The sequence below is a fragment of the Nelumbo lutea genome, chromosome 1, assembly GCF_056320005.1.
Source record: "Nelumbo lutea isolate HS-2025 chromosome 1, American lotus-T2T, whole genome shotgun sequence".
In the NCBI taxonomy this organism is placed as follows: domain Eukaryota; kingdom Viridiplantae; phylum Streptophyta; class Magnoliopsida; order Proteales; family Nelumbonaceae; genus Nelumbo; species Nelumbo lutea.
Genome location: NC_142684.1, coordinates 169,373,303 through 169,390,096, shown reverse-complemented (window position 1 = coordinate 169,390,096; position 16,794 = coordinate 169,373,303). Strand labels below are relative to the sequence as shown.

Below are 16,794 nucleotides of genomic sequence, written 5' to 3'. Positions count from 1 at the left end.
GAGTGGACCACATAGATTGGTTTGATTTTGTATGCTGAGCGTGGGAGGAACTAATGCTACCAAAACTCGAGTTTGATTTTGCCACTTGAACCCACGAAAATATATGATATGGGAAAAGGACGAAACAATAGACACCTTTATTGATCAGAGTGCCCGTAACTTTGAGTATCGTCCTGTTCCCAGATGTATTGACGGAAAAGCCCTCCAGTTGCAGCTACTCGAGTTTCCTTGGGCATTTCCACGCGTTTTCCTCGACACACATCTCTCTCACTCCAGATTTCAGAATCCAGAATCCAGATCATCAACCAATCCCTTTAGGAACTCGGTTCCAAAGTCAAACTTCTCTTGCCTAGTTGCCCACCCCCTCATTTCAACACCACTCATGGAGAAGAGAGGAATGAGGATTATAAATATATATCGTCCAAATTAAACAGACCTTGTTGTGAGACCTAATAAAACATTCCTTCAATTCTTACAACCTAGCTTGATTTTGCCCAAAAATTATGAAGACTGATTATTCTTCTACATCAGTAGTGAAACAAATATGAATACGTGACTGAGTTGTTGAATGACAAATCAAGTTAGTGGAGATAAAGGATTGCGTGAGGTTCTTAAATAAACATGGGAGAAGTAGGGGCAGCCCATCTGTTGAAAGGCGCGATAAACAGTTAAAAGAGAGTTGCGTTAATTAAACGCAAAGCTACAAATTAAGCAGCTAGCACTGCCATTTATATTTTCTTTCAAGCCTGGAAGCTCTACTGCTGACTGCTGATTTCTGTGCTTGGCCTACTCCAGAGTCCAGACTAATTCAACCTCCAACCTTAAAAGCTAATTTTTTGAGACAACTGATGGAAATTTAATTTATTATTTTGATCGATCTGAAGCATGGAAACAGTTGATCCCATGTTGTAATAGATACCAAACAAATTAAAGGACTTAATATTCCCTCATCACTAGATGACTCCAACCTTCATCAAATCAATACACTATTCTTCAAGATTGGAAACATTCTCTCTCTCTCTCTTTTCTATAATTCAGAGTTGATTAATTCCATATTCCAGTTGGTCATGGTGTACCAATTGGATTCATTTTTAGTGTCCATAATTTGGTTGAGGGGAAAGCTACTAACTCATCATGAAATAATGGGGCCTCTTGGGAATCATTGATATGACCTGCGCTGAAAATTGATGATTTAATCAACTAATTAACATTAATGGATTCCGGACCGCATTCCCTCTACTGGTCCCCAAGTAATTAAATGTCAGTCTGTATTCTGGTATATTGTAATTGCTCCTATATATGTAGCACTAAGGAGAACACTTGTTGCTTGCAAGAATATATAACAACTCAACCAATTGGGATTTTTCAAATGATTAAAATACAAATAAATAAATAATAATTAATAAAATATAAAGATATAGAAAGAAAAAGAAGTTTGTTAGTTAGAAAGAGAAAAATATTCCATCCGGCTTTACAAAGCACCAAGGAAAATCTCAAAAAGGTAATATATTTTAAAACCAAGAAGACCCCATAAGCATTAATGTCAATTTTCCGGTATATATAATACATTTATTTACACATGATATTGGATACTATGCTAGGAGTGACTCTACATATCCTGATTCCATCCATAAATTAAAAAAAAAAAAAAATCTACTACTACTATTGCTAAAGGATTAAATTAATTAAAAGAAACAAAATGTCTAAATCACATTAGCTTTCATCAAAACATGTCGTTTTCTTATTTGCTTATATGAGCAAGATCACTATATAGACTAATCTTCCAAATGCTAGCTAATATATGACAAAGTCTTCAATAACTTCTTTTTATACATATCTGCCCGCCACCATTCATATGTAAGGCTAGTAAGCAATTGACAAATGGAAACCAACAATATTTACAAAAGTGAAAGTTGCTCTAACACTTGGTAAAGAAAAGATACTTATGAAGTAACTACACCAACTAAGATCTCTCTCTCTCTCTCTCTTCACACACACACAGAGTCACATGATTTTGTTAGGTTAAGATGCTCTTTTTTCTTCACCTTTTGTGTGAACCTTATGCAACATCTAACAAGCCATGCAAAATGGTCCCCCATATACTCCTCGTGTTTGACACTCTTTTTGGTTTCAAGGATGAAGAATGCTTACGTAGAGAGAGTGAGAGGGGGGGTTGAAGGTGTGTGCAAGCAGAAGGGTCCCCCACCTAAAGTTAATAAAAGCTCTTAGTGAATTTAGAAACTCTCACTAACCTGTCTGCATGGTGGTGGCGTGGGCGTGACAATATTAATTCAATTTGCCACACTTGGGACCACATCTCTTTTGTTTATTACCAATCACACAAGCTTTTGTGTCCCTGATAATAACCAAAACCACTAATGGCTATTGACTAATATCATTACATACCAAGAGATACCCTCTTCTCCCTCTCTCCACCTCCTATTTATATCCCCCTATATTATTCATTCCCATCTTCTCCACCCACCACCCATACTCCCGGTAAACAAGAAGAAGAAGAAGAAGAAGATCAACGAGTGGTGATGGTGAAGCTAGCGGATCTCTCTTCCCCTTCATTTCCCTACTGCAGCAGAGCAGCTGGGGCCTCGCAGCTTTTCCTTCAGTCGTGCACCACTACCAGTTGAAGCTGCCAGCATGATCTAAACTTTCCTTAAAAAGGGAAGATCAGATCATGCGGCAGTTTCACCTGTTGGTGGGAGCACGAGAAACGATCCCTATTGAACTTGAACCAACCATTAATTGCTTTTCTATCTGTGGGCGTCCCTGTTACCGATTTGGTTTACTTGCAGAAATCCTGCGAAAGGTTTGTGCTCCTCTTGTATTTGATTTTGGCTCATCTGGGTATCCATAATTTTGAGTTTCCTCTTTGCCTTGCCTTGTGTGCTCCTTTCTCTACTTGTTTCATGGTTGTCTTATGCTGTTTCATTCTGAGTGTTGTGCCGCTATTCTTATTCTCCCAATTAATTTATGTGGAGATTCTTAACAGCAGATCGATCCCAGATTTGTGAGGGTTTTGAGTGATAGAATTACTGTTCCAACTCTCAACCCGGCTGGCCGGCTGGTGCTCTGATCTCTCTCTCTAGATCTCTCCCTTCTCATGTGTGCATGTGTGCATGTGTGTGCTGTGCTTCCCCATCGATGACTGAGCCTTGATATTCATTCCTCTACTGTTCATGTAGATTTATACAGGAGTATGCATCAATTTTGCACATAGTACCTTGATATTTTAGTAACCGCGTGTATTTCTTCCTTTAAACGTTTCATTGAGGCGAGGTTCAATTTCCATCGCTTTTCTTTTTTTTTTTTTCCTCTGCCAAAGGCGGGGTTCAATTCAATCCTGACTCATCTTTAATTTGGTCGTAAGAAGAAACAAAATCAAGGGGAACAAGGAAAAAAAAAAGTTGAATTTTTGTCTGTTATATTTGTCTCGAGATATATCTTCTTATTTTTAATGTAAACTGAGATTATTTTGATTCAACAAATTGAGAATGACTTTTGATTTATAGATCTGACATCTGAGGTAGTCTCTGTCACCAAAATATTCATGAAAACACAGGCTAAAAAGAACTACATGAAGTAGAGTGAATCTGAATGGACTATACTAGGAAAATGTTGTCCTACTGAAGATGTAAATGCGGGTAAGACATTATTCTGAATTTATTGGTTGTAAATGAAAAAACTCTTTTCTTTTGGGCTGGTGACTTTTTGCTAGTTTGGTAAATGAAAGGTTTGGAAATGAAGTTCTCAAGATCAGAGCCATATATGCTTGTATTGTTATCGAAACTAGCTTTAGTCGCTCAGTTTTTTTTTTTTTTTTTCTTGTATTTTGTGTAGCTATAGGAGCAAAAGTAGAAGCTGTCATGTGGGTTAGAAACCATTTGAGGTACGTTTCATGTCTCTAAAAGAAAACCTTGCAGATCCAGTTTTATCTTCTTATGATGTAATTAAAAAACGAGCAAGCAGCAACCGTTTGATAATTGATATATATGCATGCTTTCCAGACAGTTGAAATTAAAATGGTTTGGAAAACTATATGCATTTAACTAATTTGCAACGTAGAAACTAGTTACAGAAAGGACAAGACTCGACCATTTGCTATTACACATTCAGGGGTATTAAAGAAAAAGGGCCTGAATCTATGATGACAATGGGTTAATTGTTCGTCTATTTCTAAAACGTGGAACATTGATCATACAACAAAAGAAACAGCATTCTTAATATAGTAGATCCCTATGTAAACCATATTGTAGCCAGCTTTCTATGTGCCTATTGACAAATCTTGACAACCTCTCTCTCTCTCTCTCTCTCTCTCTCTCTCTCTCTCTCTCTCTCTCTCTCTCTCTCCATTAATGCATGCATTGCATGAAGTCCAAATTCCATTGGCCTTAGAGTCCGCCTGCATGCCTTTTTGAACTGTGTGTACCCACGTAACTAGAAATGTCCCTGATTTGATTCTTTCACTCTAGGGTTTCTTGCATTCCATTTATGGGTTGTTTGCACCAAGTGGCATTAGCTAGGCATCTTTGGAGATGGATAGATGGGGCTTGTGATGATGCTGAGGTGGCACTAAGAACAAGACATAAGTGCTCAAAGTAAGGTATCAATATAGAAAATTTCTATTCGAGGAGGAAGAAGGTTTATAGCATATAAGCAGCTTTGTTTTTCTTTCTTCTTCTGTGGTGTTTTCTTTTCTTTGTTTTTTTTTTTTTCCTTTTTTTCCCTCTTTCTTTTTCTTTTCTTCTTTTCCTTTGTGGGTGGATTGGGGGAGGAGTAGCAGGTAGGCAATATGTGAACAAGTATTCATTATATTCAAAACTAGGATATATCAAGCGAGTTCTTTTTTTTTTATTTTTTTATGACCCCTTCTATTTGGGTGTGTTGATGTTTAATTCCGATATTCAACCACATGCTTTGTTTGGTGATTTCTATGCTCAAGTTTAGAAGCCATTTGCATTAGATTTTCCTTTTCAATGTCTTCAATTCTACATCAAGAGTGGCAATAGATCAGTTCTAGAATTGGAAATTTAGGGTAGTTTCAGATAGGTTCTGGATGAACCCTTGACCAATTTCTACATCTGTATGTATAGTGGTTTTCTTTCTAGCTACTAATATCTGAGCTTATTAAGCAAATGACAATACATTTAAGATCATGGTATTGAAGTTAAACTGATTTTTGTTAAATCCATAACACAATTGGGGAACAAATTGAAGTATATTTCAAATATATAGGAATATGTCCCATATTTATCAGATGTTACATGTAATAAAATTAATTGTCTCATTTTAGCTTCTCAGGAACCAACAAGTTATCAGCTCCAAGGTATTTTCTTTTTGTGTTAAAACAATGAAGATTATTTCATTTCTTGAAATCCTGAAATGATTTTAGTTTTATCTTTCCTTTAGAATGTGGAAATGGCACTACTATTCATGTGCTTTTAAATTTTTCAAAATAAGCTTTGAATTCATGGACGATGTAATTGTCAACACCCTCAAATTATACTGGTTAGAGTGATAAATTGTATTTGTCATAGTAATTGGTTTACTAATTATCAATGTATTGAGATATATAGTTAACTACTTAAATGATACCAACAAACATGAAATAACCTTAACTAGTCAAATAATACCACTTCCACTTGAATGATTTGAATAAATTCCAATTTGCAAGTACTTGTATACGGTAGCCAAACCAAACCAATAGATATTTAATGTTTTTTGAACTGATTATATCATGCATCTAGGACTTTTGAGTGCATTATTTAGGTCTTTTAATTTTATAATTACTATTAGACAAACGAACCATTCTTTTAACATTTTGTAACATATGATTTAATAATCAATATATATCTGGTTGCACGCAACTTTATTGCTGATTTAGGTTATTGCGTTTTGTTAAGATTATAGAGTTGTGCTGTTAAAGCCTAATCACAGAGGCACAAATTAAGTCGCATTCTTGCTTTGTGCTTTGGGGCATAAAAGTGTTTTTAAAAGAAACTCTCACAAACGCTTAAAAAGCAATAGCTTAATTAGTAGGGGTGAGAAAAAAAAACCAAAAAATCGAATCAACCAAAACTGAATCAAAAATTCGGTTAATCAAATCGGTCAATTTGATTTTGGTTCAATATTTTAAAAAAACCAAAGGTATCGGTTCGGTTTCAGTTAACCAAAATAGAAAAGCGGTTGTTAACCGAACCAACTGGTATACATATATTTATATATATTTTATATTTTCTATAAATTATGAATTAATAAATATGCATTAGATATATAAATATATATTTATAATATATAATATACAATATTTTATTATATATTTATATATTTTTCTATAATAAATATTGTAAATAATAAAAACCAAAAAATCAATGAACCGAACCGACAGTTAACCGAACTAGTCAACCAATTAACCGATCGATTTCGATTGCCAATTTTCCAAAAACCGATAACCCCAATTCGGTTTCATTCATTATTAGAAGGTAACTAATAATTAATTGCTTTTTTTGTAATAATTAAGCGGCTGTTGGGCATCGTTGCTGTTTTCTAGAGCAACGACACCACATCAACACCACGTAAGGAAAAATGGTGCTCTAGGAAACAACCATCTATTTAGAACCGTTTTTCCATAGAAAATGGTGCTTGAAAATCGGGAAGGCATGACTTAGAGCTGAAGGGATAGGATATCCATCAGATGGACGCCCAAAGATTGCAGAATAAGGGGGGCGAATTTCAAAATTTTTTCTCTCCCTTCAACTGGGAATCGAATTCCCTATTTAGAAAATCATATTTTCAATGATCATTCTTGAACCATAAACTGAACCAAATCTGAACCAAAAGGAGTAGGGAGGGATCATACCTGATACGAAGAAACAGTATCTCCCAATGGAGGTGTTCACACCCAAGGAAGGATTCAAAATTTGCTCCCACTAAAGATAGCGCAGTGCAAGGTGGAGCAGAATCAGCAGTGTTCTTCCAAAAGAACTTGACCCTTTGCAAGAATCAACTGGATGGCTTGTGAATACAGCTCCAACCAATCTTTTCTCCAATTGGTATCAAGATCGAATCTTGATTACTCTTGTAGAGAGGAGGAGATCGAACTGCTGGAGGCGACGGCTGCAGGAAGGAGGCGGCTATGGCAAGAGAGTATTCGTAGGGAGCAGAATTCTCTCTTGTTGTGATTTCAGCTCTGAAGACAAGAGTTGTGTATTGCATGTCCAAAGGCTACAGCCTCCTCCTGCTTTTGTTAACCTAAAAGATCAGCTCCTAATCCAATTAGGAGCTGCTTATCCAAATCATATTTGGATAAGACCTCTCTTTAGGTGATAGGGATAAACCCTTATCTTATCTGCAGATCAGATCAGCCATCTCCTAATCTAATTAGGAGGCTTTCAGATCTAAATCTTATTTAGATCTTGGACTCTCTAAGTGGATAGGGTCTGGGCCCAATCCTATCAGCTGATCCATCTCAGAATTCGCCCCTTTAAGTGACTAATCAAATCAGCTCAGTTCGAAATGGGGTTAAGGCCCATTTAAGGGTTATGTATTCACTTAGTCTTCCAAACTGTTGCCCAATTGGGCTTCCTTGTATGGTGTGGGACCCAAACATTGATCTACACATCACCCCCTGAAACCCATCTCATGGGCTCTATGGGCCCAACACTTATTCTAAGTGGTCCTTGGGCCAAGCCACCTTGTAACACCTAAGGACTGTGGGCAGATGCAAGATTATCCCATCAGGTATTATCCTCAATGGTCTTACACTTAACCTCTCAGCCCATAATGATCACACACTGCCCGATAAGAGATGACCTCTCCCTCGACTGCAAGGAACAGTGTTGCACTCTCTACTTATATGGATCCCGGGAATTAAAACCTTTTGCAAATCATTTCAAAACCATAATATATATACTTTCATATCTCATATAAAATATATTTTGCAAAACAAATCTCAACGATTGAAATCGGCTGCTGGCAGTCTTGGTTTCCATCAGTGAGAGTGCATCCCCGATCATTACCTTTGTCTGACAAATGGGCTGATCCTGTCACTATGATCACCCACTCAGATGAATTCTCATATTGTCCCAATATACCTAGGTTTTGACCCCTGCTAAGGATCTCACTGATTGGTACATCAAAGACAGCCCAATCCAACACCTAGTGCAGTATCATAATCGAGTCTAGGGGTCAGGTGTGACTTTCCAGTTTTGCCCATCAATCTCCAAGGTCCAGGGCAATACTGGAAATCTGGTCCAGTTCATAGATTCAATTAATCATACACTGTATGTGCCTAGGGTCTCACCCTGGCAGCTGAGACAGGCCACCCCAATCGACTTGGTGGCACCACAGTGTCAGCCTTGTCAGGATAGGTCTCCCTAGACCGACCCACTGGCTGTGAACATTCTAAACTAACACGAGTCTCATTAAGTGTCCAGTTTACGGGTATTATACAGAAATATATTAAGGGAACATGAATCAAATATGCACTTTTATTCATTTACAATAAACTCATAAAATACATCATTCTGATTGAAGCTAAGGGCATACAAAACTATCTAACAGGAACAACACCAAATTTAGCATTTTCTGGAACTACAGCTCGTTGCTACCAACATAGCAGTGATATGACACTGGATAATGGGTAGAAGTGCAGAAAATGTTTCTTGGAGCATTGGTACCAAACAAAAAAAGTTGTTGCTCCAGAAAATATCCTACCTAACAACAATGATTGCAACACACACATCAGTAGCATCGGTGTTGCAACTACATCATCGGTGTCAAACATATACTAATTGTTTTTGTTTTTGTGGTGGGAAGAAGCTTTCATATTGACAAAAGTGGTGTCTCCACCATGTGTAACATGCATAAAGGAGCAATAGCTAAGTCCTTGCTACTTTGTGATTATTATTATTATTATTATTATTATTATTATTATTATTATTATTATTATTATTATTATCGATGTGAAGTCACTATTAATGATTTGTACCAGAAATTTCACAGCATTCAATTTCCAAGTCAAGCAACGCTAATATATACTTGTGATATATTCGCTACAATTGCAGAAAATGTCAATTTTGAAGAACTGTGTAACCATAGAAATAGTGCTTAATGTTCATAAAAACCAAAAGTTGTGAGTGTACCCTAATTCTTTGTAAACCTAAGAAGGATAACCATGGCAATTAACTGCTATTACTGCTAGTTCTAACTTTCGTTATGCTCCACTTGTATGACTGTATCTAGTTACTATATGTTGGTGGCATACAATTTATCATTTCTTAGCTTGATAAAATAAAATAATTTTTTTCATCGACATTTGAAGCATTAACTCCAGAAGCTATTTTTGCTACTAACTTTTTAACCTTCAATGTTTTGTCCTTATGGATTGCTCAACCTATAAAAGAAAATGAACTATATATTGGCTTTGTAAGTGGTCTATATTGAATCTAAATATACATTGATATATCTACCACACAATATTGTTCTAAACCCTTCATTAATTAAGGCAGCGGTGATTGCAGCAACTATATATAATGGTGACCTTCTACCATTTTCTATAGTGTACATGAAAGGCCATATATGCAATTTCAAAACCGAAAACCCTCCGCTCCGACCTTACAAGTTTGAAAACAATAACAAGATTGAAACAATTAATAAAGCTAGTTGAGGAACATATATAGAGATGTGTAATTTGGGTCGATCATCAATTGTTACAATTTGAAAGGGCCTGGTGATGCAATTTAATTATTAGATTCATCAAATTGGGTAATTGATTTGCATCCTTATTCCTACTTTTTTCTGGTATGGTAAATTAAATTGGTTGTGTGTTTTGTGGTCATCGTCACCCTGCTTAAAAACCCTTGAACTAATTATCTATAATTAGAAATTGATGTAACAGATCTGATTATTCTTTGTTGGAGGATGATCTGTCTTCCAGTTGAGCAGCGAGTTAGGTGAATCTGCAAGACAGCGGATCAGAGAATCAGGGGTGGATAATCCGGTGAGGTTGCTCTGATGCTTAAGTTAGTAACTGTGATGCAAGTTGAAAGGTTTGAGAGCTAGAGAGCTAGAGAGTAGAAAAATCATACGTTCCTTGTGTCATTGGGTCGTGTCCATATGTCCCCCTTTCACTAGGTTGGGCCAAATCACCCTTCATCAGAAATGCAATGCAGGTGATACTATTAATTAATGATGTCAAACTAGTGTTGTGATGATTACCCGGCCTGGTTAGAAACAAATCAAATGGTGCTATTAACTCCAAGTAGTTCCACATAACAATGTGTTTACCAATTAGTATTAAATCTGCCCAATGTCCCAAAATTGCTAACTAGTAATGAATCTGATGGATCCAACAGCCCTAAACAAAATTGAAGAATAGAGAAATGGATGATGAAGCATGTGTCTTTTTCCCCATTTAATTTACAAGTTAATTTCTTTCCGCTAGATTAATGTTACTGGTGCTGCATGAGCCTATTTACAAGTTAGAAGTCGTTGAAGGGTGTGAATTTTTTCTACTTAATTTTCCTTCTACTGAATTACAAGGTATGTAGTTGTAGCTAATAGCCTTCCTTCAGTTTAATTAAGTTACCAGATTTGGTCATTTTTAGCTCATACCTACCTAAATGTTAGCAGCTAGCTAGCTAGCTAGTGTAACTATGAAAGCAAAACGAAATTACGATATTTTTAACAAGAAACATAAAATGAAATACGGTCCTTATAAATATCATGATCAATACATTATTAAAGAATACCTTCTTGTCTCTCTCTCTCTTTATATATAAAATATTTATAATGGGAGAATGACTGACCTTCAGGCTGAAGTATAGCTTTTCTGTCGGTGGGGATTGGGGAATGTGGAAGTGGGATCGAAGAAATGACACATAGAAGGTGGTACGTACATATATAGTAATGAATGACTAACCTCATCCTCACATGAAATAACCCAGTTGATGTTACTACGTGCATACACTAGTATTTGGAATTTGTTGTTAATTTGCCAACTTGAAATGGAATTCACATACACCAACTCTTTGGAATCAGTACTAGACAATATATTAGACATATTAATTAATTATTAGCTTCTTGTCTTAATTAATATGTTCATCCATCACTCCCGGCCGGCCTACGAATGAATTATATTCCTCCATGACCATTATGAAGGGTAATAAATGCTTCTCTGTCAAACAGTCTGAAGACTTGAGAGATAGTTTTAATGAATGTGTCCTTGTGCAGCAAACATTTGGCATGTGCATTTACTATGTATTAGCTGTGAAAACTGAAGCGAAATCTGTCTTCCTATTAGCGACCGACCTCAATGGACTCTTGTGCACTACTGGGCGAGCCAAGCTTCGAGAGAGAGCTTTTGCCATGCTTTTCTCTACGAATTGAAGGTTGGTTAATTTGGTTTACACTCAGAATTTCCTATTTCTCTTATTTGTTTGGTTCATATTGTAAATAAGTATTGATTAAAATGGATTCTTATTCTCAAATAAGAGAGAGGAAATTATTATTTTCTCAATAAACCGGATAATATATCATTCCACCAATACTGGGAATGGGATTCCTGTTTCGTCCAACCAAATAGTTAGAGCATTCCTACAAATCTCTAAAAGCCCTGAGCCTAGCTTTAAATCTCTATTCCTACAAACCAAACCAAACCAAAAAGGCCCTGAGCCTAGCTTTAATATTATAGCTACTCATATGACCATATAACACCCAAAGTACTCTAGTGAATGAAATTTTGGCATCAAATTAAAGTACTTGTATTTCTGTTTTTTTTTTTTTAATTAGTTATTTAAAATAGACCATAGTACTGGAGTAATATATTATAGCAACTTGGACCAGGTTGGGTCCTGTTGAAGTTTGGATTAGTGTTAGGGTTGAGGCTTTGGCCAACTTAACCAATCAAAACCTAACTTCATATTTGTATTTATAAATATTAAATATTTATTTATGTATTTATGCATTTTATCTGTCTGTATATATTTATATATATCAACAATTTTAAATTCAAAGATGAGATTTTTCAAGGGTTCAATTCAATCAACCATGACACGGGAAAGACATGATATTGAAAAAACTTGTTACCAATCAATTGGTATCATGGAAGTGATAACTAATCAGACGGTTTTTATCAAATTCAAGAGAAAGGGGATTTCATTAGTCAAAGCCCTACTGATATCATAGATTTTGCCTTTTCCCAAACATGATAATTATATCCTTCTACATAACCGAATATCCAAACGTATTATATTACTCCAGAATCCAGATTATGAAAATATATATACAAGCAGCCATCCAAGCATACAGAAGATTATCAAATCATGTATCCAAGTTCAGTTGTTTACCAAACTGAGCCATTCTGTGACCAGATTCATCGAACCTATTGAGAATAAATAAAAAAGACACAAAATCAAGAAATAATAACATTTGACAAAAGGAAATAGAGAATCTGGTCAATCCAAACCCAACTTGAGAAAAGCTTCAGGTCAGGTTAACGTTAGAGTTGAAGGTGCCACAGCTCGGGTTGGGTTTAGGGTTGACCTCAACCTGACCTGATCGAACCTAATCTGCACCCCTAATCTAATCCAACTCATCCTAAGCCCAAATGGGCCCACACTAGATGAGCTTGGATTGTGAACCAAAGCATAGGTTCAGTTACTTGAAAGTCCTACTTAGGAGAAAGACAAAATAAATAAATAAAGATTAATAGGTTACTGTCTCAGGTCTATAAACGATAATCACAGCCTTACAGGTGAAGGCCGGGAAGTTGTTGGGCGAGTTGCAATTATAATCGTAGGCCAGTCTAGCATTCCTCAAATTTCTGTTTTTCTCTCTCTTTCTCTCTTCTTTTTCTATAAACCCAAACATAGCTTAATTGATTTCAGAAATCCTTGTTCAATATAGGCCTCTTCATTTCTTTCCTCTCAGAGTTGAAAACTTACCATGATATTCTTTGGTTTTAGGAAGCAACTTTAACTCATTCATCATTGGCTTGATGGTCTCAGGGATGCGCCTCTGCTCTGTAAAATAATTTGGTTTATTGTTGTTTCTCATCAGATTCTGGATACTGCTATATATAATATAAACCTCTGTTTCTGATGGTAACGTCGTCTAGTGTAACGCCATATGATGTTTTTTTCTTTTTGATAGATTGACCATAAAATAAGATGTTTGGTGCCTAGCATCTGATTAACTTCTTTAGCACAAATTCAAATTTAATTCACACATCCATGACCCACATACCTTGGTATAACATGAATTCTCACCTCTATATCATGTTGAGATTGAATTCGGTACTCACAAATGGTCTGTTTGACGTGCCTTTTCGTATGATTTTTCGGTTGTTTATAAGCCAAGTAAATCGATTTTTAGTCTATTTCTGTTTGGTTCACGGAAAATTTAATTGCCAAAAGATGGAGTACAAAAAAGACATGAAAAACCCATTTTGGAAAGCTTCAAATGAAGCTTTTTCATGTCTTTCCCATTTTATTCTTGCACAGAAAGACACAGAATGACTATTATTTGTCAAATTAGTTTCAGGCTACTCAGATCTTCATGCAAAAACTTAATACGTCTTTTGATTATCAGAGCTATCAAAAGTCTTCCCAAAAAAACTTGCCTAATAGGCCTAAAATTTTCCATCACACCATCCTCACAACACTTACAACCAATGGCAGAGCTAGGAATTTTCTTTAAAAAGTTTGAATCTATTTTATTACATTTTGACCCAACCTCCAATAGTAACCCCCCACACACTAGTATACTTGACTCCGCCTATTTAGGCTTAGAGCCTGCACATCTCCGTACTTATTTTTTTCCATTCATGGGGAGATGTTCCCAATACAGAGTTGTAAGTGTTGTGAGAACTGAATTTTGCCATGCTATAACAACTTTGAATGCAGATCTTCTATTAACCTATTTTGACTGTCCTGTCCTTACAAGCTACAAACCCAATGACAAAATAACACCTCTCCATAAAGTGTTATGCCCTTTCACCTTTATTAGACACTTTTCTTGTAAAACTAAAATGCAAATTCAAATTGCAGGACAAGCTTTGTTGGACCCCCAAATTTGATAACGAACTTGTGCTTCATTTCTTTTCTGCATTGCCAATCCTCTTCTTCTTCTTGGGTTAAATCAAAACATCCAATAGTTCTACTTCCCAATCCACTCAACCCTATAAAAATACTTTTTATTTATTTATTTGCCTCTGTATTTCTTTTCTGGACTCCACCCAGCTATGTGCTCACTACAGAAGTCAATAACATCGGGCCAAAAAGAGGCATATCTCCATTTCAATAAGTGTGTAATGGAAGGCTTAACGCCCTCCACCAGTCATTGTATGAGTGAATAACATTATACACAATTGAGGACAGGTGTTGTTTGTTTATTGGGCTAAATAGGTTAATAAGAGATTCAGAGGCCAAAATCTTATTAAAATAGTATAGGTTTTTAGTTTTTAACTCATAAAGACCTTTATAAACTTTTTTCTTCTTACCACTTTATCAACCTATAAACTTTACAAAAGAATGCCAAATGCAGCCTTAGATAAAGTGCTTTTACAAGGTAACACAGGGGTAGTTTTGTCCTTTGGGGTTCTAAAAAGGATCATTTACTAAAACACCTTTTGCAGTATCATGGATATATTAAAACATATCCTATAGTTTGCATTTTACTAAAATATCCCCTATTATTTGCAACCAATTGACTTAATCTTCCTTCCATTAGTTGGAAGTGAAAAATGACAATCTTAACCTTAAAATCCCTTTGAACAAATTTAATCTACAAAAACAAAAATAGAAATGTTATTCTTGTCCCTAGTAAAACATGGGCAGCAACTATTTTTCAGTAAAATTTGTTGTTTGTTTGAAGAAGGAATACACACCATTATTGACAAAAAAACCCCTAGATGCTATTGTTCTCACTTCTTCATTCTGCTAAAGCCAAACGTTTATTGATAGATCTGAAGGTCAAACCTTGTATCTTTTTAGAAGCTTGAAATGAAATTTTGTGGGTAATTCTGGTATAAAAAAGCATGGGTTCATGCCCTGAAACATTTTCGACTTTGTTTATATGGTCATTGCTATTTTTCGATAAAAATACAAAGAATTCTTAATAAAATGTCAATTAAGTAAATTGGTTGCGAACTATAGGGGGTATTTTAGTAAAACATAGACTATAGGGTAGGGTTTAGTAAATCCATGAAACTATAAAGGGTGTTTTAGTAAATGACCCTTTTAAAAATGTATCAACTTATACATGACAATCACATAGGAATATTCCATGTACCTAACTGGTGAAATGGTAATGGTAAGGCCAAAGGGCAAAGTGCTGAAATCCTAAAATAGAGAGGGTCTGTGTCACAAAACAAAGTTCAGAGATTAGTGTCATGACCCCCTAAGCACAAGGTGGGTGTCTATAATTTATCCTATTGTTTAACAAAGCATCCAAGCATATTTAAATTCTTCTATTGTTTTACGATGTCCCTAATTAAATATATCATGATGGTTCCTACTTTACAAAAACTATTAAAACATGCCTTTCTTATGTATTTTACTTCATTCCACACTATTTAATGTCATCATCATCATCATCCAAGCCTTATCCCAAGTATATGGTGTTAGTTATTAATCCATTCTATATAATGGTTGATGCTCTAATATACACATGACCAAACCAGCCCCTGTTTGGTATCGCTTATTTTAAGTACTTATTTGAATAAATATTTAAAAAAGGTCGCGGGTCACACAATAAGTGTCAAATAAGCACTTATTCATGTTTTGCGTAAAAGGAGTGAATAAGTGTTTGTTTTCAAAATGAGTATTTAAAGGGAAAAAAAAAAAAAAAAGCAACCTATGAGCAACTTATTTTAAGCACTTGTTCCAAATTTTTGGAACAAAATTGTACCTATTATTTTTCTCAAAATCCAGTTGAGTGTCTTCTCCATTTGAGCTTCAACATGAACTAGTGGCGAAGGCAGGCGATTCCATGCTAAGAAATCATTCCAACTATGTGAATCTCCTCTCTTTTTCTCCATTTTTGCCCCATTTAGGCAATTCTTCATGGTTACAATTGTCATTTATGCACATATAAGTATTTATTAGTTAAGCAGCTCACCAAACACTATAATCCAAATAAGTGTAAGTGATTTGGGAAAGAACCTCCCATACACTAATAAGTACTTATTTCTCAAACTACTTATTCATCAAACATAGCCATAGTCTACTTTCTCTCATTTTATCACTTAATGAAGATGCTTCTAAGTTCTTACATATGATTTTATTTATGATCTTATTTTTGCTAGTTTTCCTACTCATCCATATCAGCCTATGTATTTCTGCCACTCATTTATTAACATATTAGTCCCCAATGACCCAACACTCTTTTACTTTTAAAAACTTCCTTTTAATGTAAATAGTATTCATTTATCACATAAAATTCCTAATGCTCTCCATTTTACCCATCCTACTCTAATTTTATGGGTAACATTTTCCTCAACCTCTCTTTCATTAAAAAATATCAAACTAAGGTACCAAAAAAATGTCACATTGAATTCTCTTAGTCTCAGAAAAAGTGTATATCATAATTTGCACTTTCATCGTTATACCATATATTCGTTTTTTAGTTATATTTATTTTAAAACATCATGTTTCTAAAACATTTGTCCATAAGTTTAATTTTTCATTAATTAAAATGATGTCAACGAAAAATAAGATGCACCGCGGGACCTCCTCTTGAATATGTTTAGCCAATTCATCCATGATTAATGCAAATAAATAA

General features: G+C 35.3%; 1 long non-coding RNA gene across 2 annotated transcripts; it reads left to right on the top strand.

Annotated features, from left to right (window-relative positions):
• Nucleotides 1–2,346: 2,346 nt before the first annotated feature.
• Nucleotides 2,347–13,207, top strand: LOC148879099 (uncharacterized). 2 transcript variants are annotated; one of them, XR_016104116.1, is made up of 3 exons: nt 2,347–2,821; nt 11,245–11,402; nt 12,978–13,010. It is a non-coding gene; the product is annotated as an uncharacterized LOC148879099 (long non-coding RNA). The 2 variants fall into 2 exon arrangements; XR_016104115.1 differs by lacking the exon at nt 12,978–13,010 and adding an exon at nt 13,020–13,207 and having other exon boundaries at nt 2,348–2,821.
• The last annotated feature ends 3,587 nt before the right edge of the window (nt 13,208–16,794 follow it).